The sequence below is a fragment of the Hakea prostrata genome, chromosome 9, assembly GCF_041222555.1.
Source record: "Hakea prostrata isolate BN-2017 chromosome 9, UWA_Hpros_2, whole genome shotgun sequence".
NCBI classification, from domain to species: domain Eukaryota; kingdom Viridiplantae; phylum Streptophyta; class Magnoliopsida; order Proteales; family Proteaceae; genus Hakea; species Hakea prostrata.
Genome location: NC_142608.1, coordinates 49,788,698 through 49,807,058, shown reverse-complemented (window position 1 = coordinate 49,807,058; position 18,361 = coordinate 49,788,698).

The window sequence follows — 18,361 nt, the reverse complement described above, 5'->3', positions numbered from 1 at the left end:
GAAGATTTGCATGTTGGTGTGGTTACGTGGGAAATATTTAAGGAAGCTTTCTGTAAGAACTATTTCCTCGAAGCCGTGAAAGATGCCAAGGAGCTGAGTTCATGGCTCTTGTGCAAGGACCTCTGTCTGTGCTAGATTACCAACAAAAGTTTGAAGACTCTTTTTCTTACCCCTGAATCTATGAGACCTGATCGTGCAAAGGCAAAGAAATTCTTCAAGGGATTGCGACCTGCAATCAGGGCTTACCTCACTATTCTTTCTATTGAGAGCTATGCCCATATTGTTCAGAATGTAAAGAAATTGGAAGTGACTGAGAAGGATAGTGCTCGTGTGTAGAGGCCATGGCAGCAAAGAAACCCCGGTTTGGTTGACAGATAGGAAAGGAGATTCACTAGACCTACACCATACCCTACTCCTACTTTTCAGCCTAGGAGTGTAGGCCAGGGTTCAGGATTTACACAAGCCGGACAACATAATCAGTTCAATGGGAACAGACAAGCAGTGAATGTTCCAATTGCTAGGCCAGTGAATGTGAATTCTAGACTAGTGATTCAGAAGCCTCCAGTGGTAGTGCCTCCAGTTATGCCAAGGGTCTTGTTTTCTTTTTCTATAAGCAGACCGGACACTTCGCTCGTGCTTGCCCTCGGAAGACAAATCATTCGTCTACCCTTGTAGTGAAGAGTACTCATGCTCCTCCGTCTGGAAGAGTGTTCAGTATATCTGGTATTGTAACAACCCCGTATTTCTAACCCGGGATCCGTATTGCAGGTCCGAGAACCTGAAGGTCTAGTCGGATAAATTTGTGGAGTGTCCGGATAGAAGTCCATGATCCATACCCTGAACCCATGGATCTAGATTCTCTGTCTGAAGAGTCTGCCTTGCTTGGTAGTTGGACTTCTGGAAGGCAAATGATGTCTGGAGATATTCGGAATGAAGGTAAGATCTCCCCCATCTCTTCTTTAGGGCTAGGTTGTTCTTGGATATCAACCCCCTAGCAAAAGCACCCTTGTATGGCAAAATACATGGGGGCAGTTGCTAGTGGCGGTCGATTGAACCAAGCGACTGCCTGGAGCGACCGCCCGGTTCTAGTTGTGGGGTTTTGCCCTATTTTGCCCCTGACTTCTATAAAAGGTAACCCTCGTCTAATTCACAATTTTTTTATTCGTGGCTACCGTTTTTGGAGGTTAGACGGCTGCTGAGAAGTGCCGAAAGCAGATCTGAAGTGCTGGTAGTGATCTGGAGATCAATCCTTCCCTATTTCTGGTATTCTGGAGTGAGGTAATGGATTCACCCTTCATCCTTTATCTCCTTTGTCTTTCAATTTCATGTTAACCCATCCCCTCATCATGTTGGTTACCCTTTTGATCAATCGCAACTCTCTTTCCAATCTTCTTGATGTGATTCATCCGAAAATGAAACACTGCTTTCGTGAAAAGGATAGATCCAGTCAAGGGAAGAGTTTTGGGCAATCCAATTATGGTGTTTGTTAGGTTTTTTGTCTCCCAGTGGTTATGGGATTAGTAGATTTGGAATTCGGGCTATGATCATCCCAATTTGGGATTGAAAACAGATGATCAGAAGCCTGAGTTTCGGATTGAAACTCTTTGTTTTTGGGGTGGTCACTAGTGGCGGTCGCTCAACCTAAGCGACCGGCACAAGCGATCAGCTGGTAAACAGTGACCAATTGACTTTTGGTTTTGATCCAATTTGATTCATTTGACTTATACATTATTGTAACCCTGTATATAGGTGTTATCTGTTTGAAGAGAAAGTCTTATAATTGTTTACGGACGATTTACTTATATGCAGGTAAGGACATTCAATCCTATCTTTATGAATAGACTTAAACATGCTAGTCCAGTGTATGTTAGTATTAGTCTTTCATTATATATGCTGTTGTAACCATGTTTTACATACTGATCTTGTTATATTACTGCTGTTCATCTTGTTTACATATATACTTTGTTGGTTATGAATATTATATACTGATGATGGTTAGTATGTGGTTCTGATGGATGAGGTATTCCTCTGGGATATATTAGCTTGGGATATCAGAAGGCTGTGGAATGGGACACATGCCTGCTGATGTCTCTAGCACTGTCATAACTATTGGATGACATGTTTAGGTAGAGTCTAAAGTTGCATGTCTAGCTACCCCACATGCTACTACCCTTTCGGTAGGGGAATTGAAACCGGATGACCCGTGATGACAGTGATGTGACGTTGGTCCACTATTGATCATATAAATGGTAGGGTTGCATATGTTAGGGTTGGGCTCATGGACGTCCAAGGAACGGACCGGGTGTCGTGAGGAGTCATGAGAGCATTCCGCCCCAACAATATGTGGATGACCATAGGGTAATGGAATGAAGTCCAATAGCGGTAGCCAGTCCGTGAGGATTCTCATTCCTAGGATGCGAAGGATACTGAACCGAGTTGGTTGGTGCCATAGGGGATGTATCTGGACTTCATGTAGACATGTTACCTATATTGTGAAACCCAGCCCTGACCCTAATCTGGAAACTCTGTTTATTGTAGGTCCAGTGACCCGAAGTAAGGCAAGAAGTCATCTTTGGGCCATTTCTGTTGAAGACTTGATGGCTGGATTGGAATCCATGAGTGTTGATGCTAGTGTTCCAATGGTGGAAACTGCACCCGGATGAAGATTGGATTAGTTGATGGTCTTGGAGTGGTCTCTGTATTGATTCAAAGGCATTTCTAACTCCTAGGTATGTCACTCTAGAGGTGTGCAAAACCCCTTGATGTTTGGACTTGATCTGAGCCTTCAATTCCTTGTTTTGAAGTTGCTGTCTTGATTGGTCAACTCATTGGTCGATTGGACCAATCGACCAATCAATCGACCAATTGATTCTGTTTTTGAAATTTGAATCCTGTCACTTCTATTTAAGTCTAATCTCGGGAATACTCCGCCTCCTCTGCCTCCTAAGCCTCTGGAATGAGTTAGAACCCTAATCTAACCCATTCCCTTGCATTCTTTGGTGATCTCTTTCAAAGACTTGAAGAATTCATCATCTTTCTACGGCAAAGCTATGATCTCAACCACTCTCTCTTCTATCTCTGATTTTCTTTCTTTTATTCTGTTTTCATTGAGATTAGAAAGGTGATGAAGCATTCTTGTAATCATCAATTCTCTGATCTCACCATATTCTTTAAGACTCATGATCATCATCATGTTCTTAAACCCTACCTATTGAATTCTTGAAAACCCTAACCCTAATTCTTTGAAACCCTAATCTGTGTGATTGTCTGGAGAACTTTTGGTAACCTCCCTTGTGAAGGAAAATCTTCTTGAGTAATATTGTGTTAACCTAAACTTCATCATTGAATGACCCTTCTTGTTATTCTTGGCTAACAATTTATCTCCCTTCATCCAGATCTCACAATTATTTTCCGAGGGAACCAAAAAGGGTAAAACCCTAATTCTTGGGTAAGATCAAGAACCTCTAGTTTAATCATGGTAACCCAATTATTATGTTTCCTTTACTAGATCTGAATTCTTTCATATCCTAGTTCATTATCTTTAATCTTTCTATTTTTTCCCTCCTAACCTATGATAACCCTAATCAGGTTAACCTCATGATTTCTAGGTTGTAACTTGAGAACTGTTTTGAGTTATGATTTGATATCCTCTATACCCTAGAATACTACCATGATAATTCCCCTCTTAATTGTACCCTTTTGAACCATCGAATTCGGTTCTGGATTCTCAAAATCCGGATTCTTGCAGGCCACTGTCTGCATTGGTCGACTCATTGGTCGACTGGTCCAGCAGACCAATCAATCGACCAATGAGTACAGTAACCTCAATCTTGGTCTGTTTCGCTTGATTTATGATCTTTTCCTTTATGCATCTTTCCTAACATGTTGTGTGCACTTGTTTAGGACTGTCTTCTCAGGTTTAGTCAAGATCATACTTGATTCTTTAAGATTCCATTCAAGTTAGGAGGTAAGGACAGTTGATTCCTTAACTACATAGATTGCTTGTTCTCTGGTTTCTACTTTATGAAACTATGAGATTACCTACTGTTATTGTATTTTAATTCTAATCTCCTACTGTGGGAACAATAGCACTTAATTATATCATCTTTTCATTGTTTATGTTATATGAATTACTTATTACTGCTTAATCTGATGTTGCTTTTACATTCTCTTTTATATGATGAACTACTGGTTGTGTATGTCATGACTGATCTGAGAATGTGTTTGCTTAAGTTTGGTTTGGGATTGGGAAGTGTCCTTTTGACACTTCTGTCCTTGGACATTATCGGAAATAGTATGGGATGTTTCCGGGGTTGCCCATCGACACTTTCCCGAATCAATGGTTGTCATACCTAGGGATGTCTAGTAGTGTTTGGCTAGGATATACCCCTGTTATATCAGACCCGATTCGGAAGGGTATTGAGACCGAACGACCCGTGGTAACAATGGGGATTCACGGGCACTCAAGACCGGTGAGTTATATCCGTGAGAGGACGGGAATCACATTGTGGGGGCCATTTGTTGGAGGGTTGCATATGGCTAGACTTGGGCTCATGGGTGCTCGAGACCGGTGAGTTATATCCGTGAGAGGACATGAGAGCTTCCCGTTTACCATATGTGGATAACCAATAGGGTTGATGAGTCCGGTGAGTAATATCCGTGACTCTAGTGGAAAGGATACCGGAAAGGATCCCGAGAGGGGAGGAATGGAAGTATCTGGACCTGACTTGATGTCACTGAGTAGATGACTTGCATTGGGCTAGGTTTTTCCCTGACATGCGCCAGTACTTATGCCAAATGGTTGGGAGAGAGTGTGTTGACTTAACCCCCGCCATGGTTTGTCCTGAGGGATGAAGGACCCATTACCAACCGGCTGCTCAAGACCGGTGAAATGATCCGTGAGAGAATCCAAGATATCTTAAATGGTTGAGGATGTGAGCGGACCTTCCCAAAGAAGTACGGTGCTATGACTTAAAGCATGTCTGCCATAGAGACCAAAGATACATAGAGTTAGATGCATACATACATTACTTGTTTCATACCGCATTGCATCATGTTATGTTTTGCCACATGTTATCTATGATGTTATGGATTAACTACCTTATCGAGTTTCTTCGAAACTCATCCCCGTTGTATATTTCTTTTTGTTAGATTATCCTGCAGTCTGCAATAATACTATGACGAGCAAGACAAATGAAGCACAAGCTGATGAAGCGTATTACACACAAAGTGCTGGCAACGATCAAGATTACTTTGATGATCCCCCGGCGGATCAAGCTGCGTACTACTTTTGAGAACGGCATAGAGTTAGAACGGATTCATTGGATTGATGAAGTCCATACTTATGAAGACGTTATCTATAAACTTGAAGACGCTTGATCTTAGTTTATTTATTAGTACATTTGTTTCAGTTGTAATCCCTTTTGATTTTTATACTACGTTCCGCTATTTTGGTAAAGTGAGTTTCCGCCTCACTTCACTCCTTTTTGATATCATTGGATATCTGGTATCTTTCCGCACTCTGATTATTCTGATTGTTCATTTCTTGTTTTGAACCTTGTTTATAATATCAAACCTTGATTTATTTATGTTCATGATTATGTTATTGCATATGTGGGAGGATGATTTCCTCGATACTTGATCTTCGGGGCTGTGGATCACACTCTCGGGTATGCCAGTTAGGGTACCGGCTGGGAGGATGTGACATGTATGACCTTGCATTGGATTAGAAACCCCGACATGCGCCAGTACTCATTGCCAATGGTCATGGTGAGAGAGTGTTGACTTAACCCTAGCCATAGTTTGAGAGCCAGGTGTGGACTTTCCATTTTACCCAGGATCCCTACAGAGGTAACTAGTCCTTGCCAAATCAGAGTGACTAGACTTACCCAGAGGAGGGCTGGTGTTATATCTTAAAGCATGTCAGCTGTTAGAGACTTGCATAGTTAGAATTATAGTATTATTCATCCTTTGCACTCATTCATATCATTTATGCATTGCTGATTTGTTGGATATTTGGATGGGAATTGTAATTGTTCTTACTGAGTTAGAACTCACTCCTTTATTTGTATATGTTTTATTAGCCTGCGCAGATGGAGGAAATGTGTCGGAAGATGGATTGGTTTCCTATGAAGGAACCTTCCCGTATGAAGATGATGTGGCACCGGCAATAGGAAATGGAGAGAGCCTGTGCAGGAGCTCCTGCGAGTGCATGGAATGCGCTAATCGCACCCATTGATGGACAGAGACGACAAGTTGCCAAACAATTCGCTCAACGAATAGAAAAGAATTGGAGGACCCCTCATCTTGATAAACTTGAGTCTAAGTTTATAGCTTTAGAAAAAGAAACTGGAAAGAAAATAATTTAACTCTTTTGATTGCTTCCGCTGAACTCGTATTCATTTTGATTTATTATTCTTTCATTGATTATTTTTATTGGAGTATTTGGACTCCTGTAATCCTTTTATTCATTAATTGAACTATTTTGCTCTTGATTGTCTTCATTTGTATTTATTATTGTTGATAGACTAAAACCGTGGATCCTATGACCGATCACTCCCACGGGTTGTCGGACGGGTAACCGAGACCGGCGGGTGGGGTGTGACAGAGTGGTATCAGAGCCATGGTTTTTATGAAGTCAATAATACTTAATACAAGTGTTAGATGAGCAATTTGAGTCATAGATCCAGAAGTGACTCAAAAGAACTAGAGCGAATAATAGAACACCTTTTATTAGAAACAAACTAAGAAAGTAAGTGAATTTTTCTTTTGCATAACTTACTATAAGTCAAGTGAAACATATTCTTACATGTTAATTATCAAGAAAGTGCATAAGAGACAATAATATAAATGCAACAAACATAACTGTACTTCATTAATGAGATAATGCTTTACATAATTTGGAGCGTACTCTACGCTTTACAAAATGATAGGGAATGAACATGTGCTGAATAAAAACTACAATAAACATATCTAAATCCTAAAGTAAGTCAACACTAAATCAAAATGGATAAAAGCCTAAGTCAACTACTGCTGTGGTGGTGGTGGTGGTGCTAGTCTCATCTTTCGGAGTATGTCAAAGCACTTTGCTATCTGGCCCCTCATCTCTACCTGCCCCTGCTAGAACTAGTCCATCCGAGTGAACAGACCTCTAGCCCAAGGTGGTGCGACCTCCGAAGTGTCCTGAGCCCCGGATGTGCCCCCTGTGTCGAACTGAGAAGGTGGTGGCGAGTCTGCATGATCAGCATCATCAGCCTCTACATCCATGTCCTCCGACTTGGCTGGCATCTCTGGTGAGTTTGGTCCGCCCAGTAAGTGCATCTGAGCGACCAATCTATGACCTATTGTGCTGCCATGTCCGACCAGAATAGCCTCCTCTCCCTCGAAGTCAACCCCGAAGTGCTCGAAGATCCGTGTCAGAAGTCGCCCATATCCAAGGTTTGCTCCCCTCGGATATGTCACTCGATAGATCATGGCATTCTGGATTATGTATGCCAAGTCTATTTGGTAGCGGGTGTACACTGAGAAGGTCATCATAGCCTGCATGAGTGAGATCTCACTCTGATGACTTGCCTTAGGCAGCAGGTTCCGTGCTATGATCCGTGAGATGATCCGGCATGAGGGAAGCAGCTCGACCACTGACTCTACCCCGCTGCACTCATGCATGCAAATGCTCGAGTAGATGAGAGCCCTCTCCTCCCAGTGGATGACATCATCTGACTCTGTCCCCAGCTCGAACCATCTCTTGTTGCTGTGGATATATGGCACGTATAGGATGTGAGCCAGCTCCTCTGTGGTGAAGCGTATGTCAGTAGTCTTCACCCGGCTCTCTATCACCAGCCTAGTGTCATGCTCTCCCTCCCTCTCTCTGTGGAAGGTTAGGTTGCTGTAGAATAACTTGACTAGTTTTGGATAGGCATCCTCGTTCAAGAACAATGTACCTCTCCAGCCCACTGCCGCGAACCTACTCTCAATTTGGAATTGCTCCACCTTTGAAGTCACTACCGGTCGACCATACTTGATCGGACGTTGACTAAAGTGGCCAAAGTACAACTCCTGGGCCTCCAGTGACCTGAAGTAGTCTGGATGGACTAGGTCATGTGCGTCACCTCTACCTGGACCACGACCTCGGCCTCGAATGGGTACTCTCCTACCTCCGCGTGCAGCCATCTAGTGTGAAAAATCTGTTTTTAGGCGAAAAAGATTTAAAATGAGAGTTATGAAATGTCCAGTAATTACCTGTTAGTGTAAAAATGCATAGTGAATAGTAGATCTATGCCTAGACATGTTTTGGGAAGTAAAAGAAACATTTTGCATCAAAGAAAACCTAGAAATAGTTGCACATTGTAGTTTCTTACATGGAAACCATGGAAATGAAGGGTTTTCTGAGAAGATTACCTGTGTAGGGTGTAGAAGTTGCGTGGGAAGTAGATCCGAAGCCAACGGAGTCTCCAAAATACTTTCCTAACCCTTAGCACGAAATCCCCAGAGCCCAATGTGTGTTTTGAGAAGTGTAGAAGTCCAAATGAGACCCAAAACTGTATTTGAAGCGTTGCTGTCACGCGTATTTTGGGGTGGTTGCTACTGGCGGTCGATTGACTTAAGCGACAGGCTCAAGCAACCGGCCCAGTTGCTGTTGCACAGATTTTTGGATTTTGGCTCTGTTTTGATTCTTTTTGGACTTTGTGCTTATTGTTGCTTTTGTTTGTTAATGTTGGCATTGTTGTGAAGTTGTTTTGACTTGAAGAATCTTTTTCCAGACTTGATCATATAGTGTTGCTAATTTCGGAGGTTTTCGCAGAATGGTTCAATTAAGGAATCACGCTATACTTAATGGTCAAGAAGGTGGAGAAGATCAAAATCGTGTTGAGATACCTGTCGGAAACATTGGAACTGAGCCTCCGAGAGTTGAAATTCCTCTTTCTGGCGGGAATCCTCCAAATGCAACACAAGTAGTCTCTATTCAGGATGTGATGAACATTCTGGGAAACATGTTGCATCAGCAGCAAAATCAGTTTACCACTATGATGCAAGGTTTCGCGACTACTCAGCAGAATGCTCAAGCAGCTCTTAATCCTAATGGAGCTGGTACTTTTGTGGACGATTTTGCCCTTGGACCTCATGCAAGGTTGATGGAGCATTTCTTGAAGCTTCAGATCCCTGCTTTTACTGGTATTTCGTCGGATACATTGTTTCCTAACAAGTGGATCCGAGAGATGGAAAAAACGTTTCGCAACCTCCATTGCAATGAAGCTCAAAAGATTTGTGTGTAGAACAGAGACTGCAGTATGAAGCTGATGCATGGTGGAATGCTACCAGACCCATTTTGGAAGCTTCGCACCCGGTTCTTACTTGGGAAAATTTCAAGGATGCATTTTGCAAAAACTATTTTCCTCGGTCTGTGAGAGATGCTAAAGAAATTGAGTTTATGGCACTCACACAAGGACCTAGTACTATTCTGGAGTACCAGAAAAAGTTTGAAGAATTGTTTTACTTTGCCCCTGCTGCATTCAAAGGTGATTGTGAGAAGGCAAAGAAATTCTTCAAAGGTTTGAGGCCGTCACTGAAGACTTACCTGGCGATTCATCCGATTGTGGATTATGCTGAGATGGTTCAGAATGAGAAAAAGGTAGAAGATAATGTTTAAAACCTAGCCCTATCCTAACCTTGACCCTAACCTTGATCCACTATTGTTTATAGGTCCGAAGACCCAAAGCGGTGGTAGAAGAGACTTGTGGACCCTTTTGATTGATAATTATGAGTCGGAGTCAATGTGAAAGGAAAGCTTAGCCCTCGGTTCATTGGACCTTATGAGATTTTGGAGAAGGTTGGACCTGTAGCATACTGCTTGGCTTTGCCCCCATCTCTTGCTAGAGTTCACAATGTGTTTCATGTTTCGATGCTTCGGAAGTACATAGTGATCGTGTCGCTAACCAATCAAAAATAAAATCCTATACTAATCTAGCAAGCAGAAAGTACGGGGTCGAACTATGGGGAACTAAAAGGCTAAGTTACTAAGATTGAATTTAACAAAACTAATTTAAACTAAATCTATTAATTAATGCAAAAACGTTAACTATGAATATGTGAAGATCTTTGGGATTTCGAATCCCCAATGCTTTTCCCTAATCGATATACTCTACACTTCAAAGTAAATTAAGGATGGTTTTCCTAGATATGCCCTATCTTCGCAAGACTATTGTCCTTTGCGGAAGCTTGGCACGCTTAGTTCGCTGAGCTATAGAACATCTTTGGCCAAACTCAAACACAATCAACTAGAAGAGATAGAACAATCAAATTAATGAAATAAACATGGTTCATCTACATCCCAAAGAAAAGGAACTAGCTACTCATTATCACAAAGTTCATAAGAAAAATAAAGATGAAACATAGGGAGAGAGAGAGAGATGTGGTCTTCTTCTTCAGCAATGAGAGAGATCAGAGCCGCATTCGCTGTCCTCCTTTCTTCTTTGTGGCTGACTTCTCTTTTATGTCTCCCGCACACAATGAATCCCTTCTCTTTACCCATATATTCGACCTTTATTCTTTCGGAATTTGGAAAACATCAAAACTGTAAAGTTGTAGATATTTTCAATATCGTTCCATAGAATCTTGAATCATCAAAATACAAGCTCATACGAGAGAGATATGCCCAAAATACTGAAGGTAGGTCTGTTTACCCGATTTTCAGATTTATTACCAATTTTGTTCCTTAGACCTCCACCTATTTCTAATTTGGCTAAGATCTCACTTTTCATGATTTCTTGAGCAGCAAGATTGAATGCCATGATTTAAAATCCACCAATATCTAATATATTTGCCAACTCTACTCCATATTATCTCTAATATCCAAAATCTCCTTATTCCTGAAAAATACAAAAAAATACTCAATTAGATCTCTTTAATTAAATAAGTATAGGGAATTAAATCAAATAAATAATGGTAAATGCATGCTTATCACATAGAGAAGCCGGAACACATACTACAGCAAGCACACGAAGGACTTAGTGCCGATCTTTCTTACGATGAAGGACCAGCCGAAATCCTAGACAAAAAGGACAAGCAGTTGCGGAATCGCACCATCCCTTTGGTGAAGATTCGATGGAAGAACCACACCCCGGAAGAAGCTTCATGGGAGAAGGAAGAAGACATGAAGGAGAAGTTTCCTCATCTTTTTGGAAGCACAGGTACGTTTTCAATTTCGAGGACGAAATTTCTTTTAAGGGGGGGGGGAGAATGTAAAATCCAGCCCTATCCTAACCCTAACCCTAACCCGGATCCACTGTTGTTTATAGGTCCGAAGACCCGAAGCGGTGGTAGAAGAGACTTGTGGACCCTTTTGATTGATAATTATGAGTCGGAGTCCGAGCCCATGGACATTGACGATGACCCCTTGAGTACATTGTCGGTGTTTAGCGAGAATCTGCGCATCGAAGGAGAGTGATTTAGTTGAAGTACCTAATGGACTCATGTGCACAATCAAAAGGTATTTCCCAAAACTAGACTTCTTGATTGAATTGTAGAAGAAAACCTCATTCAATTTGACCCTGTATAGCCTTCCAATCCCTTCCCAAAGTTGCTGAACTAATCTTGATTTTCTGTTGAATTCTAGTTTGGTCGATCCTCTTTGGTCGATGTCATCGACCAAAGTTTCCCAGATAGACAAGTTAATGATTCCTTAGAATATTCCCTATTCTATTTATACTAGCCTCGTGTTTTGAGCCCTATTGCTATCATTATCACTCTTGAGAACATGGGGAGAGCTTCCCAAAGCACCGCCTAGGCATTTGTGAAGAAGATTCCACCCAAATCATTGCTAATTATTGTTCCTTGTCTCCATCAACAACTACAAGGTATGATTCATCACTTCCACTCTCTATTCTATTCTTTTCTATTCTATCCCTATTTTACTGTTAAGACCTTGGAGATGGTCTGCAACCTTGCAACCATCACTCCAAGTGTCCACTCTTGCTTAACCCATGATCCTCTCACTTGCCTATTGATGCTATGCTCTCATTTCAAACCTTACATATGCATTCTTTGATTTTCTTCTTAACTTCATACCTTCTTCTGCAAAACTGAGGTATATAGTATGCTATGTACATGTTTATCACTAGCATATGATCCTATAAGTTCCCTTAGCTAATGCATGCCTTTTCAATGTCAATGCAATCAATTTCAATCCATGCTATGATGCTTGTCTCTTGAACTTAGTAACTCAATTTGGGGCTTTCTATTTAGACCATTGGATTATGTTAATAAATTGATTTGTAGTATCCTCATACTGTTCTTAAGCATTCCTCCAAGTTCTGGATCGATCCAAACCCTGGAAGACGAATTTCGGACCAAAATCCCCAAAACCCATTTTGCAGCCCCGAAGATAATTTTGGTCCATCCTCTTTGGTCAATGCCATCGACCAAGACCATTGACCAAACTAGTTGCTGACAGCAACTTTAGCCAGTTTTGACCCGTTCGACATCCGATCTTCCCGATTTCTTCTCTAACTTCTTATTTATGTTTGTTTAGGGTCTTAACACTACTTTTGGATTATTCCTTGGTAATTCTTGATTTGTCATCAACTCAACCTAAGGTAAGGATGGTTATCTCCATAAACACATAGGCTATGAACTTATGTTTTGGTGCTTATACTTAGAGAATATAGTCTCTTAGTTGCTTTTGAATATTATAGGACTGCTATACATGTTTTAGGACAATATTATTGTGATTTCATATACTCTTGTCATAATGATTTATTATTCTTGTTACTTGTATTCATGATGGATCATTTCGATGTTATGATTTAACTTTTATCATGATATGTATCAAATGTATAAGTTACGATGGACTTGAGTATGTGATTGCCTAGGTATGACTTGGGATTGGGGAGTGTCCTATTGATGCTTCTGTCCTTGGGCATCAGAGGGAATAGTATGGGATGTTCTTCGAAGGTGCCTATCGACACTTTCCCGGGTTATTGGACGACATACATAGGATTGTCTAGTTGTGTGGCTAGGATTGTCCTTGTCATGTCAGACCTGAATCGGAAGGGTATTGAGACCGAACGACCCATGGTAGTGTATGGTTTGATGGGTGCTCAAGACCGGTAACCAACCCGGGGGAGGACATAAACCATGCTACGGATACCCGAAAGGGGCCATTTATTGGTAGGGTTGCAAATAGCTAGACTTGGGCTCACGGGTGCTCGAAGTTCGGAGGGTCATATCCGTGAGAGGACATGAGAGCTTCCCGTCTACTATTTGTGGATGACCAATAGGGTTGATGAGTCCGGTGGGTAATATCCGTGACTCTAGTGTGAAGGATACTGGAAAGGATCCCGGGATGGGAGGAATGGATGTATCCGGATCTGACTTGATACGATTGAGTAGATGACTTGCATTGGGCTAGGCTTTACCTTGACATGCGCCAATACCTAGACCAAATGGTGATATGAGAGAGCAGTGACCGAAACCCCAACCATGGATTTGTCTGAGAGAGATGCAGGACCCAATTCCCCCCGGTATTGAGTAATTGAGACTTACCTAAAGAAGTATGGTGCTATAACTTAAAGCATGTCTACCATAGAGACTAGCATTCATAGAGTTAGAATCATATTTGCATCATGTGTCTCATATCACATTGCATTATGTTATGATCTGTATTTATATGATTTTGGATTATGGAATAACTGCCTTGCTGAGTTCTTTTGAACTCATTCCTTTTGTGCAAATGTTGTTAGATTTTTCCGCAGTTATTGAAGACTCTGATGGCTCATTCTACGAGACAGACTTTGATCACTCATACTACCCTCCGAGTGGTAGCTACGGTGAAGATCAAAGTTATGGTGTCGAAGAGGATAATCCTGCGTACCAGGGTTAGCCCCACTATGGTGAGGGAGCGGCTGTGCTGGGCTTTCTTCGTCCACACCTATGAGGAGACGATCATTAGGATAGAAGAAACCCTTGCTTAGTGCCCCATTTCCCTAGATTATTGTTAAACATTTGAAATATGTAATTAACTTTCTTTGAGTTACTCTTTAAACATGGGATTGTAACTTAACTTGATTTTTTAATTTTCCGCTGCCGTTGAGAGAGTGACTTTCACTCATTTTCTCATTCCTATGATTACACTTATACACTTGGTATCATTTATTTTCGCACTCTGATTATTGATCTTATCTTATTCGTGATGTCTGTCATTTATTGCTTTTACCTTGATTATTATTGTTCATGATTATGTTATCGCGTATGTGGGAGGCATGGCCCCTCGATGCTTGATCTTTGGACTGTGGATCACATTCCCGGGTATGCCAGATAGGGTACCGGCTGTGTGGATGTGACATAATGAAAGAGAGAATTATCTGCTCCAGCGTTCAGTTGCGAACAAGAATCATTTGGTTGACCGTAACTGGAGATTCTCTAGGCCTGCTCCTTATTCTGCCCCTTCGTTTCAGCCTAGAGGAGCTAGTCCCAATTTTAGCTCTTCCTCGAGCTATGGTTCTAGCAGTGCACCGATGCGTCTTGTTGCAGGTAGTCAGGGTACTGGACCGATCTATGCTAACCCCCGTCCAGTGGTTAATAACCAGAGACCTGCATATCCTTCTTTAGCAGCTCCTATGAGTAGTAGGGATTTGATCTGCTTTAATTGTGGAAAGCCGGGTCCTTATTCTCGTAACTGCACTCAAAAGCCGAATCCTCAGATGTCAGCTTTGAAGCCTGCTTCGAATGTTCCCTCTGGGAAAGTGTTCAGTGTGGTTGGTTCAAAATCTGAGACAGATCACGATGTTGTGACAGGTATTATTTCAGTATCATCTACCTCTGCTTTCGTACTATTTGATACTGGTGCATCTCATTCATTCATAGCATCTTCTTTTGTGAGTCGTATTCTTGTTAAACTTGTGAAGTTGGAAAGATGACTAGTTATTAGTACTCCTACTAGATCTGTTGTTAGATTAGATGAAGTGATCAAGTCATGTTCAGTTGATATTGCTGGTAGAACCCTAGAAGCCCGTTTGATCAAGTTGGATATGTCTGATTTCGATGTGATACTTGGAATGGATTGGTTATCTAAGTATGGAGCAGTTATCCTTTGTTCTGAAAGGAAGGTACTGTTTCACCCTAAGGATGATAGTCCATTTGGGTATCAAGGTAGTCAAGGGAAGTAGAGCAAGAAGATAGTGGCTGCGACTGTGAAAGTCAGGCAGTGGACCAAGGATGTTGGACTTCTTTCCTCTTCTGTGGATGTCTCGGAAGGTGTGAAACAGTTGTCTGATATTGAAGTTTTCAGGTACTTTCCTGATGTTTTCCCTGATGATTTGTCTGGTTTGCCTCTAGAGAGGGAGTTAGAGTTTTCAATTGATCTAATTCTTGGAGCAGCCCCTGTGTCGAAAGCTCCGTTCCAACTGAGTTGAAGGAACTTCAGACTCAGTTAAATGATTTGACAAGCAAAGGGTTTATCCAACCCAGTGTTTCGCCTTGGGGAGCCCCGATGTTGTTCGTGAAGAAGAAGGACGGTAGTATGCGAATGTGCATAGACTATCGAGAATTGAACAAGTTGACGATTAAAAATAAATATCCTCTTCCTAGGATCGATGACTTGTTTGATCAGTTGAAAGGTGCCTCTATGTTCTCGAAGATCAATCTGAGATCTGGGTATCATCAGTTAAGAGTAAAGTCTCGTGATGTCTGAAGGACTGCATTTAGGACTAGATATGGGCATTATGAATTCCGAGTTATGCCTTTTGGTCTTACTAATGCACCGGCAGCAATCATGGATCTGATGAACCGAGTATTTCAGAATGTCTTGGATAAGTTTATCGTTGTATTCATTGATGACATTCTGATTTATTCGAAGAGCGAAGAAGAACATGTTGTGCACTTGAGTTTTGCTCTGTAGCATTTGAGAGAGAAAAAGTTGTTTGCCAAGTTCAGTAAATGTGACTTTTGGTTACCTAAGGTTATGTTCTTAGGTCACATTGTTTCTGCTGACGGTATTAAGGTTGACCCTACAAAGGTTCAAGCTGTTGCCGATTGGGACTGACCTAAGTCGGTCATCGAGATTCAAGTTTTCTTGGTATGGCGGGATATTATAGGCGCTTCATTGAGAATTTCTCTAGACTCTCAGCTCCTATGACAAAGCTTACCAGAAAAGGAATCAAGTTTGAGTGGAATGAAGCCTGTGAAAAGAGTTTCCAAGAACTTAAGAAAAGATTGACTAACGCTCTGGTGTTGACAATACCAGATGACTTTGGAGGTTTGACAGTGTATACCGATGCCTCTAAAGTTGGTTTGGGTTGTGTTTTGATGCAACATGGGAAGGTTGTAGCTTATGCTTCTAGGCAATTGAAGAACTACGAGCATAACTATCCTACTAATGACTTGGAATTGGCAGCTGTGGTTTTTGCTCTGAAGACTTGGTGTCACTATCTTTATGGTGAAAAGATATTGATTTTCAATGACCACAAGAGTCTCAAGTATTTCTTTACTCAAAAGGAGTTGAATATGAGACAACGAAGATGGCTAGAACTAGTGAAGGACTATGATTATGATATTCAGTATCATCCAGGAAAAGCTAATGTGGTTGCTGATGCTTTGAGTAGAAAGAGTAATTGAGGAAGTGTAGATTTGACATCTCTCAGTAAACCCTTGCTGTTCTCCATTATCAGATTTGGACTTGAGATTTTGTCAGAAGGTTCTGGTGCTATTTTCGCAGCTGTGTCAGTTCGACCGAGTTTGAGGGACTGAATTGTTGCTCCGCAGTCAACTGATCTGGAATTGAAGAAGAAGATTGACCCGATCACTTCGAAGACTAAGGACGTGGAAGACTTCTCCCTAGCCTTTGATGGTGCTCTTGTTTTTAGAGATAGAGTTTGTGTTCCTGCTGTTGAAGACCTCAGAAAGGAAATCTTGACTGATGCTCATTAGTCCATCTTTACTATTCATCCCGGAAGTGTGAAGAAGTACCATGATATGAAAGGGTATTTTTGGTGGTATGGCATGAAGAATGATGCGGAAGACTTCATTGCTAAGTGTGGAACTTGTCAACGTGTGAAAGCTGTCCGACAGCCTTCGTCTGGCCTTCTGCAACCTCTTCCAGTACCTAGTTGGAAGTGGGAAGACATTGCAATGGACTTTGTCACAAGTCTACCCCGATCTAGCAAAGGGAATGACTCAGTGTGGGTGGTAGTGGACCGATTAACCAAATCGGCACACTTCATTTCGATGAAGATCACCTATACTATGGATAAGTTGGCCCGACTCTATGTTGATAATGTGGTGAGACTGCATGGTGTTCCTGTTAGGATTGTGTCAGATAGAGACTCGAGGTTTACTTCGCTTTTCTGGAATAGTCTACAGAAAGCTCTAGGTACTCAGCTGAATTTGAGTATCGCTCATCATCCTCAGACCAATGGTCAATCGGAAAGGACCATACAAATTTTGGAAGATATGCTTAGAGCGTGCGTCATAGATATGAGTGGTAACTGGGATGACCACCTAGCTTTGGTGGAGTTTTTTTACAATAACAGTTATCAGTCTACTATTGGAATGGTCATGTTTAAAGCTCTGTACGGAAAGACTTGTAGAACTCCTCTGTATTGGGATGAAGTTGGGGAAAGGAGTATTGTTGGCCCTGATCTAATCGAAACTACCGGTACCATGGTGGATATGATTAGAGAAAGGATCAAAACTGCCCAGTCTCGATAGAAGTCTTATGCGGATAAAAGAAGATCAGACCTTGAGTTTCAAGTTGGTGAGCGTGCGTTTTTGAAAGTTTGCCAATGAAAGGAGTCATGCGTTTTAATATCAAAGGAAAGCTCAGCCCTAGGTATATTGGTCCCTTTGACATTATTGAAAAAGTTGGACCAGTAGCTTATCGGTTGGCTCTGCCTCCGTCTCTTGCTAGTGTGCATGATGTTTTCCATGAGTCTATGCTAAGGCAATGCTTGGCAAGCGCAGAGCAGTTGCTCTAGCATGAAACAGAAGGTTTGAGTGCGGATTTGACGTATGATGAAGAACCGGCTGAGATTTTGGATCGGAAGGATAAGCAGTTCAGAAACCGGACTATACCTTTGGTGAAGATTAGATGGAAGAACCATTCTTTTGAGGAAGCATCTTGGGAAAAAGAAGATGAGATGCGGTCCAAGTATCCTCACCTTTTTGGACCTTCAGGTACGTTGTAATTTCGGGGAGGAAACTTCTTTTAAGGAGAGAGGGATGTAACAACCCTCGTATTACTAACCCAGAATCCGTATTGCAGGTCCGAGAACCCGAAGGTCTAGTCGGGTAAATTTGTGGAGTATCCGAATAGAAGTCCATGATATATACCCCTGAACCCATGGATTTGGATTCTCTATCTGAAGAGTCT